The sequence below is a fragment of the Ambystoma mexicanum genome, chromosome 2p (genome assembly GCF_040938575.1).
Source record: "Ambystoma mexicanum isolate Mex_15411 chromosome 2p, UKY_AmexF1_1, whole genome shotgun sequence".
Classification (NCBI taxonomy): domain Eukaryota; kingdom Metazoa; phylum Chordata; class Amphibia; order Caudata; family Ambystomatidae; genus Ambystoma; species Ambystoma mexicanum.
The window spans coordinates 937,524,950-937,542,412 of NC_090923.1; positions in this window are offsets into that span (position 1 = coordinate 937,524,950).

Consider the following 17,463-nt stretch of genomic DNA (forward strand, 5'->3'; position numbering starts at 1 on the left):
TAGGAAAGCAGAGTTGTAATATGGCGGTCCGTAAACGGTGCCGGAACTGTGCGACCAGCACCCTTATTTCCAGACCGTGACACTTGTAATGAGGCCCCATAAAAAGGGGGGGCTAACGCGGGTGAGGTGGCTAGGGTCGAGTTAGGCGAGGGCCTAACTTCTACTAGGAGGAAGTCACTTCCTGGGATTTTGGCGTGGAGGCCTTTCAACGTGAAAAATCATTGTCATACCTCTACCTCGCTCTCTGTTCTCTGCAGAAAGGAATACTTAGCAAGACAGAGCGAAGGGTGGTACAAGAGGCCTTGCGGAATCAAGTTTTAGCGAGCATGCGGAGAGGGCGTAAGGCCTTAAAAGTATTCTCTCGTTATGAAATCCGCCCTGAAACCAGGGTTGGACTGGGCCATAAAACTGTCTCAGGAATGGAAAAGTGGCCCAGAGTTGCAAGTGGCAATTTGTTCCTTTTCTGACACTGTTTGAATAGTACCCAAGGGGGACTATTTTGATCAAATGTGATGCAAATTATGCATTTTAAATATTTATTTAGCAACACTGTTCAAAAGTACTAGCCGCATAGTGAAGTAACTCATCAAACTGGTCCACATTGGCTAAAAAAGTGGCCCAAATTGACCAAAAAAAACTGGCCCACACCAGCATTTTGTGTTCTTGGTTTAGTCATGGGCCTATTGCCCTATAGGTCAGTCCGAGCCTGCCTGAAACGGGTTGGGAGCAGTGGTTGACTACCCGCAGACCTTTATGGTATGTCTCTGGTCCCCATAGAAGAGGAGAGGAGTGCAGGGGGTGGTCAGACAGTAAAGTATCCCAGCCAGGTCTGTGAGATCACACCGTTTTATTTTGTGTTGTTTTTTGTCTTTACGAATTTACATTACTTTCTATGCATTCCAGTTCTTATTTTGTTTCAACGGGGGTTGGGAAACAAAGTTAGTTAGGACTCTTTGCTTAACATAAGGATTTATATATTTTTCTGATTTATAATGTGATAGTGTAATTTTCACATCGTCACTGCAAAACAAGCTATTATTTTAGTTCTTGAAAGCCGTACATGTTTGTGTTAGATAGAACTGTACAGATAAGTGGTCACGTGTCTTAAAAACAGACTCAGTTCAAACTCTGGCTTCACTTTTACTAAACGGTGAGATCTTGAGCAAATCATTTTATCCCCATATGGCAAATTTAAAGAGCTAGGCTGAATGTGGGATATGGAGAGGAATGCATAGGTTTTGTGTTTTAGTGCCTATGGAGAGGACGTCAGGAATCGGTTTTGTATTGTAGGGGACGGCGAGCCCGGTATGTATTGTGTCTTGGGGGAAGTCAGGACATCAGGTGTGGGCCTTGTGTTCTATGGGTTGGGGAGGAATGACGCCCGGAATGCATGCATGCATGCCTGCCAACATAACCCATTCAAATTGAGGGATGCGTGTTTTTTTCTTCTATTCGGGGACTTGTAGTCCTCTGCCTATAATGGATCATCCATGTTTACAAGTTCCAGAGTGCAAAGAAAAAAATCAGGCCTGGATTAGAATCTCTCTAATGGAATGGGGCTCAGTGGACTAATGCATCCACTACAGGGACCTGTGTTTGACCTACTGGTCACAGGTTCGAATCCCGACAGGTCCACTCAGCCCTTCATCATTCCGAGGTCGATAAAATGAGTACCATTAACTTGGGTAACAATAAACATCTGTTGTTAGCACAAGATGCTCCTTCGGGGGTGAACGTGTGCTTTACAAATACGCCTGTTATGTTATGTTCACATATATGCAGGAATGGGTAATTTGCTGGCTCACGTCATGTTTTGCTCTTGGAGACGAGCCAGATCCCCTGGCTCGGCTCTACCCAGACCTTCACTGCCTCTCCCACCTCTAAGCACAACCCTGGCTCCATGTCCCACTGTCTTGCTTTGTAGCGTGCTCTCTGCATTCCCCCCCACCCTTTTCATTCTCCACCCATCTGCACGATGTCCTCCCTCTTTACTTCCTGTCTTTTCCCCTCCCTCCCCTGTGATCAGTCACTCAGCGCCGCTCGTGGCCTCTTTGGATGCTGCTGGAGTGCTTTGTACAGTGGGTTTCGGGGTTCCCCTCGCCTCCCAGGAGCAGCAAACTTGGATTTCAATGCAAATATTGTTGCTCTTCAACCTCCCACACGGTGTTAGACAAGATTGTTATCCGATATTCCGTTTTACCTCCGTAGCGCTCGCATTTACAAATCAATACGGAATACAGTACTGGGTACAAGCTGTTTCTTTGAATTGGGATGTTCGTGCTCAATTAATGAGTAATACAATCATGCCTTACCTAGAGTGCCCCCATCCCCCGCCTGCCACCCACCATTACTTATTGTGTCAATTATTGAACTACCAGAGCAAGGCTTCCACAAGCCACAGCTTCAAGTTATCATGTAGAGCCAGGCCAACTGAACCGCAGCTTCTGGTTATCATGTAGAGCCAGGCAAATAAAGCAAAGCTTATGGTTAGTAAGCAGGGCCAGGGAAATGAAGCAAAGCTTCTGGTTAGCAAGTAGAGCCAGGCACATGAAGCAAAGCTTCTGGTTAGCAAGTGGAGCCAGGCAAATGAAGCAAAGCTTCTGGTTATCATGTAGAACCAGAGAAATGAAGCAAAGCTTCTGGTTAGTTAGTAGAGCCAGGGAAATGAAGCAAAGCTTCTGGTTAGCAAGTAGAGCCAGGCAAATGAAGCAAAGCTTCTGGTTAGCAAGTGGAGCCAGGCAAATGAAGCAAAGCTTCTGGTTTGCAAGTAGAGCCAGGCAAATGAAGCAAAGCTTCTGGTTATCATGTAGTGCCAGGCAAATGAAGCAAAGCTTATGGTTAGTAAGTAGGGCCAGGGAAATGAAGCAAAGCTTCTGCTTAGCAAGTAGAGCCAGGCAATTGAAGAAAAGCTTCTGGTTAGCAAGTGGAGCCAGGCAAATGAAGCAAAACATCTGGTTAGCAAGTAGAGCCAGGCAAATGAAGCAAAGCTTCAGGTTATCATGTAAAGCCAGGGAAATGAAGCAAAGCTTCTGGTTAGTAAGTAGAGCCAGGGAAATGAAGCAGAGCCTCTGGTTAGCAAGTAGAGCCAGGCAAATGAAGCAAAGCTTCTGGTTAGTAAGTAGAGCCAGTCAAATGAAGCAAAGCGTCTGGTTAGAATGAAGAGCCAGGCCAAATGAACTACAGCTTCTGATTATCATATAGAGCTAGGCCAAATGAACCACAGCTTCTGGTTATCATGAAGAGCAAGGCTTCTACAAACCACAGCTTCTGGTTATCATGTAGAGCCAGGCCAAATGAACTGCAGCTTCTGGTTATCATGTTGAGCCATGCAAATGAAGCAAAGCTTCTGGTTAGCAAGTAGAGCCAGGCAAATGAAGCAAAGCTTCTGGTTAGCAAGTAGAACCAGACAAATGAACCAAAGCTTCTGGTTAGAATATAGAGCTAGGCCAAATGAACCACAGCTTCTGGTTACCATGTAGAGCCAGGAAAATTAACTAAAGCTTCTGGTTAGCAAGTAGAGCCAGGCAAATGAAGCAAAGCTTCTGGTTAGCAAGTGGAGCCATGGAAATGAACCACAGCTTCTGGTTAACAAGTAGTGCCACACACTTTAACTGTATCTTCTAGTTAGCATGTAGAGACAGGCAAATGAACCACAGCTTCTGGTTAGCAAGTGGAGCCAGGCAAATGAAGCAAAACATCTGGTTAGCAAGTAGAGCCAGGGAAATGAAGCAAAGCTTCTGATTAGTAAGTCGAGCCAGGGAAATGAAGCAAAGATTCTGATTAGCAAGTAGAGCCAGGCAAATGAAGCAAAGCTTCTGGTTAGCAAGTGGAGCCAGGCAAATGAAGCAAAACATTTGGTTAGCAAGTAGAGCCAGGCAAATGAAGCAAAGCTTCTGGTTATCATGTAGAGCCAGGGAAATGAAGCAAAGCTTCTGGTTAGTAAGTAGAGCCAGGGAAATGAAGAAAAGCTTCTGGTTAGCAAGTAGAGCCAGGCAAATGAAGCAAAGCCTCTGGTTAGCAAGTAGAGCCAGTCAAATGAAGCAAAGCTTCTGGTTAGAATGTAGAGCCAGGCCAAATGAACTACAGCTTCTGATTATCATATAGAGCTAGGCCAAATGAACCACAGCTTCTGGTTATCATGTAGAGCAAGGCTTCTACAAACCACAGCTTCTGGTTATGTAGAGCCAGGCCAAATGAACTGCAGCTTCTGGTTATCATGTTGAGCCAGGCAAATGAAGCAAAGCTTCTGGTTAGCAAGTAGAGCCAGGCAAATGAAGCAAAGCTTCTGGTTAGCAAGTAGAAATAGGCAAATGAACCAAAGCTTCTGGTTAGCATATAGAGCTAGGCCAAATGAACCACAGTTTCTGGTTACCATGTAGAGCCAGGCAAATTAACTAAAGCTTCTGGTTAGCAAGTAGAGCCAGGCAAATGAAGCAAAGCTTCTGGTTAGCAAGTGGAGCCAGGCAAATGAAGCAATGCCTCAGGTTAGCAAGTAGAGCCAGGCAAATGAACCACAGCTTCTGGTTAGCAAGTATAGCCAGACAAATAAACCACAGCTTCTGGTTAGCAAGTAGTGCCACGAACATTAACTGTATCTTCTAGTTAGCATGTAGAGTCAGGCAAATGAACCACAGCTTCTGGTTAGCAAGTAGAGCCAGACAAATGAACTACAGCTTCTGGTTATCAAGTAGAGCCAGGCAAATGAACCAAATCTTCTGGTTAGCATGCAGAGCCATGCAAATGAACTACAGCTTCTGGTTAGCAAGTAGAGCCATGCAAATGAATTACAGCTTCTGGTTAGTAAGTAGAGCCAAGCAAGTGAACCACAGCTTCTGGTTAGCATGTTGAGTCTGGCAAATGAACCACAGCTTCTGATTATCATGTAGAGCTAGGCCAATGAACCACGGCATCTGGTTAGCAAGAAGAGCCAGGTAAATGAACCAACGCTTCTGGTTTACAAGTAGATCCAGGCCAATGTACCAAAGCTTCTGGTTAGCATGTAGAGCCATGTAAATGAACCTCCGCTTCTGGTTAGCAAGTAGAGCTGGGGGAATGCACTGCATCTTCTAGTTAGCATGTCAAGTCAGGCAACTGAACCAAGGCTTCTGGTTGGCATGTCGAGTTAGGCAAATGAACCACATCTTCTGGTTAGCATGTAGACCAGGCAAGTGAACCACAGCTTCTGGTTAGCAAGTAGAGCCAGACAAATGAATCACAGATTCTGGTTAGCATGTAGACCAGGCAAATGAGCCACATCGTCTGGTTAGCATGTTGACCAGGCAAGTTAACCATATTGTCTGGTTAGTATCTAGAGGCAGGCAAATTAACCAAAGCTTCTGGTTAGCATGTAGAGCCAATTAAATTATCCACATCTTCTGGTTATCAAGTACAGCCAAGCAAAATAACCACATCTTTTGGTTAGCAATTCAAGCCAGGCAAATGAACTGCATCTTCTAGTTAGCATGTACAACTAGGCAAACAAACCAATGTTTCTGGTTAGAATGTAAAGTCAGGCAAATTAACCAATGCTTCTGGTTAGCATGTAGAGCCAGGCAAATTAACCAAATCTTTTGGTTAGCAAGTAGAACCAGGTAAGTGAACCACAACATCTAGTTAGCATGTAGAGCCAGATAACAGAAATACATCTTCTGTTTAGCATGAAGAGCCAGATAACAGAAATACATCTTCTGTTTAGCATGAAGAGCCAGGCAACTGAACCACAGCTTCTGCATGTAGAGCCAGGTAAATAAACCACATCTTCTGGTTAACGAGAAGAGCCAGGCAAATTACCCGCATCTTCTGTTTAGCATGTAGAGCCAGGCAAATGAACCATATCTCCTGGTCAGCATGTAGACCAGGTAAATGACCACATCTCCTGCTTAGCATGTAGAGGCAGGCAAATGAACCACAGCTTCTGTTTAGAGGGTGCCCACATACCAGTACTATTTTTACCAATACTAAAAACCTGTAGTGCGTTAAAATGGCGTGATAGAGATTTAAAGTGCTTGAAAAGCAAACATATCATTCTGTAATAGAAATAATAATTATAAAATCAATTACTACCACAATGAATCCTTATAGCTACAGGAGGGGTCATGAACATAAAATAATGATCCCCTCCTACCCACAAATTATTGCAAGTCAAAGTGGAGGGCTCTAAGTTGGGACTGGTCAATATCCCAGGTGATCATAAACCTTGCCCTACCCCCAAGCTGGGAGGTGAAGCCGGGACACACCGAAGGCCTGCAACTAAGGCCTATGGATGGTGTCTCTGCCGGCCTCTGCCGGCGATGTGATGATGCCCCTTCTCTCTACAACATGCTGGCTTCTCTTCGGCGCCAGCCCACACAACCTACTTCCGCAGGTACGCCCATCGTGCCTCTTACAACATGCGCTCAGGCTTGGAGTTGTTTGTCTGTGATGCCACACGCGATAATGCCTCCCTCCCACCTCCCAAGACCAACTCCTTTCCTCCCTCCCCTACGACCATGGCACTACCACCATCCCTTTGACCAGCGCTGCACCCTATGCGCGCCTGCCTCCATGTCCCCCCCGAGCCCCTGCTGCAGTCTTGCCCACCGCACCTTGTGGGTGCTCCCTCTCACCTCTAATCTCTTCTGCATCACTCCTGGCAAACAGTGCCATTGTGGATCCCCCTGCAGGTTGGTGTTGGCGTAGTTGGTTAGCAGTGCACTTGTATTCAACGCCTGGCCCCACACAGTGAGCCAGGCTTCTTGCCCATTTTAGGTTTGAGAATAGGTCGAGATACTATCGCCCCCATGACCTCTGATAATTTGCTTTACCTACGCCCATGTGGTTAGGCTCCATGCACACCATGAACTACTTGTGGTCACGCCACCAGATGGTTTCGGGTTCTCAGACCCTTGGCTTCTCGCCGATTTGTTACGCTGTCTTCCCAGCATATGCTCCTATAGTTCACAGTCATACTGAATCTCATGTGCTCCACAGCACTTTTTGCCTCAGCCCTGCGCTTGCGTTATGCTACCAGGGCATCTCCCCTGCTGCATACGATTTTATCTCTCTCTCTCTTCCATCTCAGCGTGTCCTCGTCACAGTGAAGTTGAGGTTTGTCCTTAAAGAGACAGCTTCTTTTCTCTGATACTCATGGTGCATGTTAACGTTTTCTTCAGCCCAGTCCTGGTTTTTACTGCTGTTAAGCATTACAGGCAGTCCCATGTATGCCATCATGGGAGAGGGGTTAGGGAGTTCCTTAGAGGAACAGGAGTCCTTGTCCCTTAAGGATGAGTCTCTCCCATTAAGGTCCCACTTGCCCAGACCCCTAAGAAGGGTCTTGCAGAGCAGGTTCACCTCCCTAGCCTCAAAGGGAGGAATTCTCTTGATTTGTCACAGTTACCATGAAAAATAGTGCAGAATTGAGGATGAAGGCACATGTGAGCATAGTCACCTTATTGCCAAGTACAACCTCTTTGCCGTATGCTGCCATTTGTCTGTGCCCACCAGGCTTAGGCCTCTACTCCAGGGGCAGGGGGGGTGGGCCTCGCTCTCCATGATGGGGTTCATCAAGAAACATGCGACATAATGCCTGGCTAGGTGGCGTCATCACCCCGCACTGGACCCAGGTATTTGATGTGTACTGTGTGCCGCTGAGTTCTGTTGGGCGGTGTACAGTGAGGAGCTTGTCTTTGTCTTTTCTTTTGTCTCTCTTTTTGGAGGTCCAACGTAAAGCGCATATGGTGGAGTGCTGGACTGGAGAAGTAGAGAGGACCTAGAGCCATCAGTGTTCAGGAGAATATGGTGGCGTGAACAAAGTCCAGGACTGGACTAAAAGCTGCGTGAGACGAGTGGTAAGGCGGAACTTGGAGGAAGGGGAACAATGGTAGAAGCCATCATGGAGAAGAAAGGACTGTCTGGGCTGATAGAGAGGCTTCTATTAGGTATGATGCACCCCTGGAGGCTGCCCTTTTCCTTAGGAAACCACAACAGGGAGGCTCGCATTAGGCAAAATATGTACTTGGGATACCATCGCTGGGAGGCTCACATTAGGTGGTATCTGCCCCTGGAGGATGACCTTTTCCTTGGGATACCACCACATGGAAGCTCGCATTAGGCAAACTCTACCCTTGGGCATACATGCCAACATTTTGGATTGCCTGGGAGGGCGGTTGTGTCACTAAAAATGTAGGATTTCATTTTCCCATTGAATTGTATCCAGGTTTGGGATATTTTGGGAGGGAGAAAATTAAAATGCATAATTTTTCAATAATAGGGAGTCTTTCACCTAAATCGGGTGGGTTGGCATGTGTGCTTGTGATACCACCACAGGGAGGCTCATTGGGTGAGTTCTGCCCCTAGAGGCTGCCCTTTTCCTTGGGATGCCACCACAGGGAGGCTCGCATTAGGTGATATCTGTCCCTGGAGGCTGCTCTTTTCTTTGGGATATCACCACAGGGTGGCTCGCATTAGGTGACATCTGTCCCTGGAGGCTGCTCTTTTCTTTGGGATATCACCACAGGGTGGCTCGCATTAGGTGATCTATGCCCTTGGAGTCTGCCCTCATCCTTGGGATATCACAACATGAAGGGTCGCATTAGGTGATATCTGCCCCTGGAGGCTGCCCCTTTCTTTGGGATACCAATTCAGCGAGGCTCACATTAGATGAGATCTGTCCCAGAAAGCTGCCCCTTTCCTTGTGGTACCAATCAGGAATCGCTAAATACAATTGGACAATGAGTAGGTTAGGAAGGTCCCACTAGATCACCAGGATATGTTTCACAAATAGTAGTGGAAAAGTCCCACTGTGCCACTTGCTGGGCACATAAGTGGAGGTTTTGCTCATAATAAGTGAGAAGGCCGCTTGTTCACCCCAAGGGGATCAAAGATTCTAGGACCACTTGGGAGTTTGGTGGAAGCTTTGGCTGAGTGATGCTGATGGTTTGGCTGAGTGATGCTGATGGTTTGGCTGAGTGATGCTGATGGTTTTGCAGGAAACGATATCCAAAGGAATGAGAGTTGAGTATAGCGACAAAACCATTTTCATGCCTTTCTTTAAGGAAATGAAGGTGTCACCACCCTTTCCTCCAGATAGTTACTCACTGTTGGGTATCCTATGTGAGGCTGAGTACTACTGTGACCACTGTTTGCCAGTGAATTGTGCAATTTCTCGTGCTGTCTTTGAGTGTTTCGGTACTTTTTTTTAAAGGCACTCTGGGCGGGAGAGTGGATTCAAAGGTATCTTGCATTATGTAGATGACTTCTTGGTCATGGGACAAAAAGAGGAGGACACGTACTTCAGGCAAGCGGATAGTTTTGTAACAAGGGGAAGGAGGGTTGGCGTCCCATTGGTGCATTATAAATATGAAGGACCTACCGCATGCCTGTCCTTCCTGGGATGGGGCTGGACACATTGGCAAAGGAATCACAAGAAACCAAGAGAACTACTTTCCAAGAGGCAATGAAGCCTTTCCCAGAGAGCAAACAAGTAATGCTCAGATGGTTGCAGCCCCTCAGAGGGCAGACACGCCTTGCCACAGGAGGGGTCTTATTCTGATGCACCCTTTTACTTGTGCAATGGGAGGATACTCAGCTGGCGAAGGACAGGATGGTTTCGAAAGCAACCCAGAGATGGTAAGGGAGTCTGGATCTCGCTCAAAGCCAGTACAGAAGGTGGCACTGGTCCACCAGCATCGACAAGAGGTTATTTCCAATTGCAGCTGCCAGGCTGGGGGATTGCGCTGGTGCAGAAGGATGGGACACTGCTGGATGCCTGCCAGTTCAGCACGGGGCTGAAAGGTGGGCTGGGCCACATTGGATTGGACTCAGCCAGCTATGAAACCCATTTTCTCCGGATTGGCCGCAGCAGGCCCTGGAACTGGTGTTCAGACTGTTGCAAGTGCTAGAATCACCCCCTGACCGAACCACCACATCCAACTAACTGAGCTGCCTCCTTGGGGAAGCTGGTCACCAACAATGGGGCCTTAGGGGAGTTCCTCCTCACCTGCTTTCCCCCCGGAGGGCTGTGCGGTGAGTGTTTTTCACCCCCACGGCATTGAACACTTTGAATGGGTGAATCTGAGATGAAAGTTGAGCCATTCCTAGAAGTGTTCTAATAAGACTGAGCCCTCATGGCGAGAGACAGGGAGTGAGCGCAGTTCGAGCTGCATGGATGCAGTCTGTGTGTATATCAATGTTTATATTGTTATGACTCCTGTTTCGGATAGTGTAGTGAGGTCTGTCAAGGTAGTTGGCGGTGGTGCCACCCAGCTATGGAGGGTTTAAAGGCTTGGCAGCTGTGGTGGTAACAGCTGAGGCACCTAGTGACACCAACCTCTCCGGCGTCAGTAGCAGGGGTGTTGCTAGGTCTGGAAAAGATCAGGGGCTAAGCTAATGTCGGGACTCGGGGCTAGCTATAGCCTTTTGGTTGTAGCCCCTGAGCTTCTATCCGGGGCTACACCCGAAAGACCCGGGGCTATAATCCCCTCAGTCGCCCCCGCCCCCAGCAATGCCTCTGGTCAGTAGGCTCCAATTTGGCAACCTATTCTGGTAGGCACATTGAGGTCTTGGATCGAGAGGTCAACACATGTTGGTATGCAGTATTGTCAGCTTCAAATGCCACAATACTACAGTCATATGTCACGTAAAGCCAGCCATGTCATTATAGTCTGATAAAGTCTCCAATGGCAGCAATAGTCTCACGTGCCTTCATACTGAAAATGCAGCATCACCTGCCCCAGTACTGAAATATTATGCTGGCCAAAGCCTGCAAGTGTAGGCATAGCCTCACCAGTAATGCCAACATAGGCCAAGTGCAGTCTCGGGTGCCCTTATACAGCCATCTTGTGGCCAGTAACACCTTTATAGCAGGTACGGCCTCACATGACCAGGCGCTGCAATCATAAGTCAAGTGCAGCCTCCACTCATCCCTTCATCTTTTACCGGAAGGGCTCCTGCACTTGATGTAGCTTCCCAGGGTCTCTCAAATACAGTGAAAGGTTGAGGACCAGGGCTGCTTCTGTGGATCGATGTGTCTATACCAATTCCCCATGCACCGAGTGTCCCACCTTTCACTCGCCGCTTGCTGAAACCTCCCAGCCAATACGCACTACAAAATGGTCAAAAGGCCAATTCCAACCTGGCGATTTGGCTCTTCCTTACACCACTACTGACATTTTCCACCTCCCCACACATCCATCCTCTCTGTGTTGAGGTATTGTTCCCAGGGCTTTTTCCTAAAATATCCCTCAAGCTTTAATAAATCAATGCAGCCTGACAGAAAACAGATCCTAGCTCTGAACAAAAAAACAGTGACACATTCAATTATATGCCAAAACTATGGGCATTGATGTCAGGCCACCATACCAGTGGCCAACTTTCACAAACATCGCATAAAATTAGACCACTTTGTTCCTTTTTATTCATGCAAATTTGACAAACGCCTAACATGCCCATTTTGTCATTTGCAGCTTTGAATCACACAGATATCATTAGAGTCCAAGGTTAGAGTGGACTCATAACCAGGGTGTAGCTGTAGTTAGCTGAGAGATCATTGTCACCACAGCAGTTTTCCCTGTCATTCAGGATCCTCTGCACAGCCACCAGAGGCCTTTATAGCAGGATTGTGTCAGATACATAGGACAGGTTGGGTAGCAGAAGGCCATCTAATGGGGGTGGACATTGCCTAACCTGCATCTGTGCTGCAGATATGACTGAAATGCAAAGGTTGAACAACAGGGCAAGCAACAGCCTTACTTTAGGTCAGTTGAGGTATTTATCTTCGTAGTCAAATGTTCTTTGTTTCTCATCGATTATATGTGATTACATCGAAAACAATTCAACGAATACGATTTCGTCTATTTTTTGTTCTTTAATTCAAATTGGCCACAAATATATGTGTGGGAGACCCCCCAGTCTCCGCCCCTCATTTCCCCCTTTCTTTATTATCACGATTACCCACCCCTCTCACATGTATCTTCGACCAAATTCGATAGAAAAAAATCATGGAGGTCGTATTCGATGGATTCTTCAACGATACGATATAACCGCCCTATCCCTTTTCATCCACACAGTCACACCCCCACAGTCTCAAGCATCGGAGTAGAGGGCCATGGTTGTATTTAGGAAAGTAGGTGAAATGTCACAACTGTACAGTCTTCTCCACATCTTCTCTTGTTAATCCTGTGAAAGGCCATGACAAAAATGCACAAAGGTCTCAGGCAGAGGGCCACTTCCGTCCACTCCTTGCAGCCCTCTTCATCAAGGTGCCAGGGCCAGGCTAATGAAAGAATTGGCACATCCAGCTGTTTGAGTCGAGTGGAATCAAAAGCAAGCTCTGGGAAGGCAGGGCTATTGTTTTGTCAGTACCACAGGAAAAGATTAAAACAACAAACAAGAGGAACACAGCCGAGGGTTACATTTACTATTAAAGGAAGTGGGATGGGTGGTTGAAGGAAGGAAAATGGTGGCTACAGAGAGAGAGAGAGTGCTGTGGGGTACGCATGGGAGTTGTAGCATGTAAAATTAGTGTTGTGGGCTGCAGAGTGGTGACATGCAGTGAAAGGTTAGGAAATGGCGGGCGAACGCGCCAGCGAAGGTGGCATGGCGGGCGCCGCCCCTTAGTGGGGGTTGCCCAGCGTACCTCCTCCCCCCACGACTCAAACAGGTCAGGGGGCGGGGATGGGGGGGGGAACACGTTAGCCCGCCCCCAGAAGAGGACGGGAGCGTGCGAAACGTGAGGGGCAGGGAACCGAGGGAGAAGCAGGCCCTATAAAGGCACGTTTTTTTCTTGTCTGAGTTGTTTTTTCCAACATGTGATGAATGACATATGCCGGGTTGCATGAGGGGAGGAGAGGGGGTGGAGTGAGGGGCCAGGCATGGAGGAGGGGGGAGGAAAAGGCACTGGGATGCCCACGCTAAGCTACTGGGGTACTTGTAGGGGGCAGATGGATGGGGCGATGAACTTGGGGAAAGAAGAGGAAGGGGGGCTCTCTATTGACTGGAGATACATGTATCCAGGCGAACAAGGATTTCTGAGAGCGCTCCAACACAAACTCAAAGAGGACAACATCCTGCCATCCAAATGCACATCCTGTCTGCTGGTGGCACTTAGCTGCTGTGTGGTATGCATCCTCATCCACAGAAACGAGGAAAACACGGAAGTCTGCCTCCCTAAAATATTAACACAAGTTTTTTTTTGTTTCTCCATAATGCAGGTTGCCATTAATGAGGCCTTTGGAGTAACAAAGCCAAGCTCTGGTGAACGCCATTGCTGGGCTTCACAGGCCCCCATGACATTCCTCAAGTCTGTTTCTTTGATGTCTTATCTTTTATTATTGGGTTGGGGCAGACACGTGTGAATTGGCGAGTGCTAATGGCCACTTTGCCTGATGAAGTCACAGCTCACTGGGAAGGGGCCAGAGGCATTCCAAAGCCCCTCATTCTGCCTATTCTGCACAGTAAATGACTGCACCTCATATGCCTGAAACAGTGTACTGCATGCACACTTGCACATTTTATTCAGAATGTGCTTGTGTAAAACAATTCAATGATGTGAAGACAAGTAGCCCAATACACAGAGATGCCTGGTTGTCTTGTGCAGGTAAGACATGTTCAATCATGGCGTTGTAAATGCTTGCAGACTCCTTGATTTTGAGAATAAGTGGTGTTTAAAATGAATGTCAAGAACAAATAAAGTGTTTTTAAAAAAAATGAAGATGAGCATGGGTACAACTTTAAACTGAGAGTGCCACCACCGGGACCTCCTCCAGCTCTTCCACTTTGAGCTCCCTCTAGCGCTCCCAGGACCTTCTAGGAGGGAGGGCGGCTCAAACTAGAGGGAGGGTGTCCTGCCAAAGAATGAGTGAAAACTAGGGGGAACTCAGAAGCCAGACAGCGATAGAGATCATACAATGGAAGAGAGAGAACAGGAGCAGCCAAATAGCAGTAAACAGTGAGTGAGGGTGAGGTTAGACACATGAAAGAAGGAGAGAAAAGAAGGCTATCAAGAAAACATGGAAAGAAATATGGTAAGTAAAAGAGACGGATCGAGAGGAAGACAAAAGGAAAAGATGAATGAAAGCAAAGAAGAAGCGATAAGGCAACAAAGAGGGTAAGGAAAAGGGGAAAATAGAAAGTTGAGAGGTAAAGAAAACAGTGAAAGAAGGAGAGGGCAACCCTGAAAATACATGAAAAGGCAGACCAATAGACAAAGCTGCAGGCAGATGTAGGGGACCATGTATCAACGGGGTGTGAGGGTGTGGGGGCTAAGGTAGTACTTCTTACTTGTCAATAGCAGGTGATTTATATTCCAATGATTTAATGATGTTGGAGAGGGATCCCAGGATTGCAGTGTGGAGTTTGTGGCATACGAACAAGCTATTAGGGGCACATTCTATTTCTAAAGCGGTGAAAGCCTGCGGGCATCGGGGCACTAACATAAACACAAAGGACAACAAAATTACGGGACACTGGGCAAATTAGTGTGCCCTTGATCTTAAGACAGAAAATGGGACATTGGGGCATAGAGCCCTAGGAATTTGGCTAAAGGGGTGTGTTTTCAAGGTGCTTCTGAAATAACTCAAACTGGGTGTCTCTCTGATTGCTAGCAGCAGGGAGTTCCAAAAGGAGGGTGGCATAGATCCGAATGATCTGCCTCAGCCTCTGGCTCTTTTGATTCTGATTCCCTGCAGTTGGGCGAGAGCCGATGATCGCAGATCCCTGGCCGGTTTGTATGGCATCATCATTGCTTTAAGGTATTCCAGGGCATTTCCATAAAGGGAGAGATGTATTAATAAGCCCATTTTAAACTCAATACGTTGCTGTACTGGTAGCCAGAGTACCTCTTTCCTGGTTTTGGATATGTGAGCTCTTCTCGGGATGGCCATTGCTACAAGGACTGAGTCATTCTGAATGGTCTGGCCTATCCAAAGATTAGATTTTGAGGCTCCGCTCAACAATATGTTCCAATAATCCAACCTTGACAAAATCATCGCACTGGCGATGGTCACTGAGTTCTTCTTATTGATGAATGGCCGTATAGTCCGAAGAAGCCTCAGGTGGTAGTTACATGTCTTACGAAGATTTTGTACTTGCGCCTCTGAGTCCAGAGATGCCTCTAGGAAGACCCCCAGAGTGTTCACTTTTGATTGGGTCAAGATCTTGTTGCCTTTTAACATAAAGTAGGGATATGCGGGATCCAACTTGGCACAAGCCTGGGGAGAGCCAAAAATCAATAGCTTAGTCTTATTGCCATTCAGGCATAGCCAATTAGTTGACTTCCATCTCTCAATGACGTTGTAAACGTTGTTTAATGTTAGCAAGTCCTGAAGGTGGTCCCCGCTCAGCTCGATGACCAGCTGTGTGTCATTGGCGTAGTTGGTAAAGAAGACCCCTAGGTCTTGCAACAATGTGCAGAAAGAGCACATATGCAAATTGAAAAGGAGAGGTGTTATTGATGCTCCTTGGTGGATGCCATATTTGATTGGGAGACCGTGGAGGTGGCTGCGCCCCATTGTATATGGGATTCACGGTTCGATTAGAAAGACTTGACCCAATTAACCAATTTTAAAAAAACAAGCCACTTGCTGTCATAACCATTCGAGAAGGCACTGGTGATCAACGAGATCGAATGCTGCCAACAGATCCAACAGGATCAACATCCTAGCTTTCCCAGTGTCTTCAACGTCAGGCATATGGGTTTGGAGATCTACAAGAGCTGTCTCAGTTCTATGGGAGCGGCAAAAACCAGACTGCCGGCTATGGAAATTGTTGTTGGTTTCCATAAAAGCCTGTAGTTGGAACGTCCTTGTCCAGGATCTTTAAGAGGAACTGGCTGTTAGTTATTGACCTGAGGTGACTGGGGTCAGAGTGGTCCAGATTGAATTTCTTAGGGATAGGTGTGATGGTGAGCTTATTGCTGATAAACATCCCCAATGCTCCTCTCCATAGTAACCTAGTCCCCTTTACTCATATTCACCTTTAGGTTACCTGGATCCTTTTTACTGTGTGACCTTTGTTTTCATATGTCATCCGTACCTGTCTCTGAATTTAGGACATGGTGTGCATGCAATCTAAAGAGATAAATTAAGTGGGCATGAGATTTCCGTGGGTGCTCTGCCCCTGATGTAGTGAGTTGCTTAGGCTATAAAGCACCATCTTCTGTCCCATCAGCCATGCCCAAATTGCATGTCCAACACACTAGCGTGGGCCATTGTTTGGGCTCAAAATGGGCCCGTTTTTGGGCCAAAGTGGGCTTCTTTGATTAGTTACTTCACTATGCGCCTAGTAGTTTTGAACAGCGTTTATGAACACATATCCTTTACAATACAGTATTGCATTTGACCAACAATCTCCCCCTTGCATCTGTCTACTCAAACTGTCACAAAAGGAATTAATTTCTGTTTGCAATAGGTGGCCTCTTTTTCATTCTTGCTCAGGCCAATTGCATGGCCCAGTCCGACCCTGCCCACTGCTAGGAGTTTGCTGTTTTGCTGTGGAAATTTGGATATACATGCTAAGGGCAGTCAAAGACCAATTGTGGTTGTGCCCAAAAATCCTCAAAAACGGGTGTGTGAAACTTTTATAAGTTCACAAAATGCATTTGTTGCAGATAATCAAATTGGCAAAAGCCTATGTACAGAAGCAATTGTTAATGATGTGTGAGAAATAATGTCTGTCATTAGTGTTTTTTAGGGATAATTATCTGCAGTGGGGAGGGGGAAATCATGATTTTTATGTCCTCTCACCGAGCACCATTTATTCAGCGGATATAATATAACATATTCATACTTAAGCACCCACAAAACCTGATATCATGAAATGTATGTCCCAAACTTCCTGAATTTTCTGAAATGTACACATGATTTCATGAAGTGTGGCTAAGCAAAGCTCTGCAACTACATATAATCCTATTGCAAAATAAGCCTATTTGCTGCAGGCTTCACCTGCCTTCTATCAAGTCTCAATTTCTAGTGATCCTGGCCCCGGTCCTACAGAGGACATCTCTAACTAGGGACCTCGGACCCACGTCTTGTCTACCATAACCACCACTTCATAACCAGGCTAACCGTTGCCCTGAGTATGATGTTAGCAAGAACCCCCTCCACACTATGCGGTAACCGCGATCATTGGGCACTTCAACACAATCTTTTGAGACCCTCTAATCACAGACTACCTTTAGACAGAAAAGGCTCTGTTCTACAAACCTAGTCTTCACTGAGGTTTAACTTTGTCTGGTTCCCCATAATCAGTTCATCTTGCTCCATCCATCAGAACATGCAGGTGTGTCTCAGTGATGGAGTCCTCAAACAGCCCTAGATCCACCAAAATGGTGTAAACACAGATGTGGCCTTCTCACTAGTTCTCGATTTCTATAGGTATCTGGGTGAGTATTTTAAGATTGTATTTCAAATCCCCTGCAAAGGTAGGGTAAACTCCAACAGCTGTGCTCCCTGTGAGATGTCTGCTCCCGGCAATCCTTGGCTAGCAACC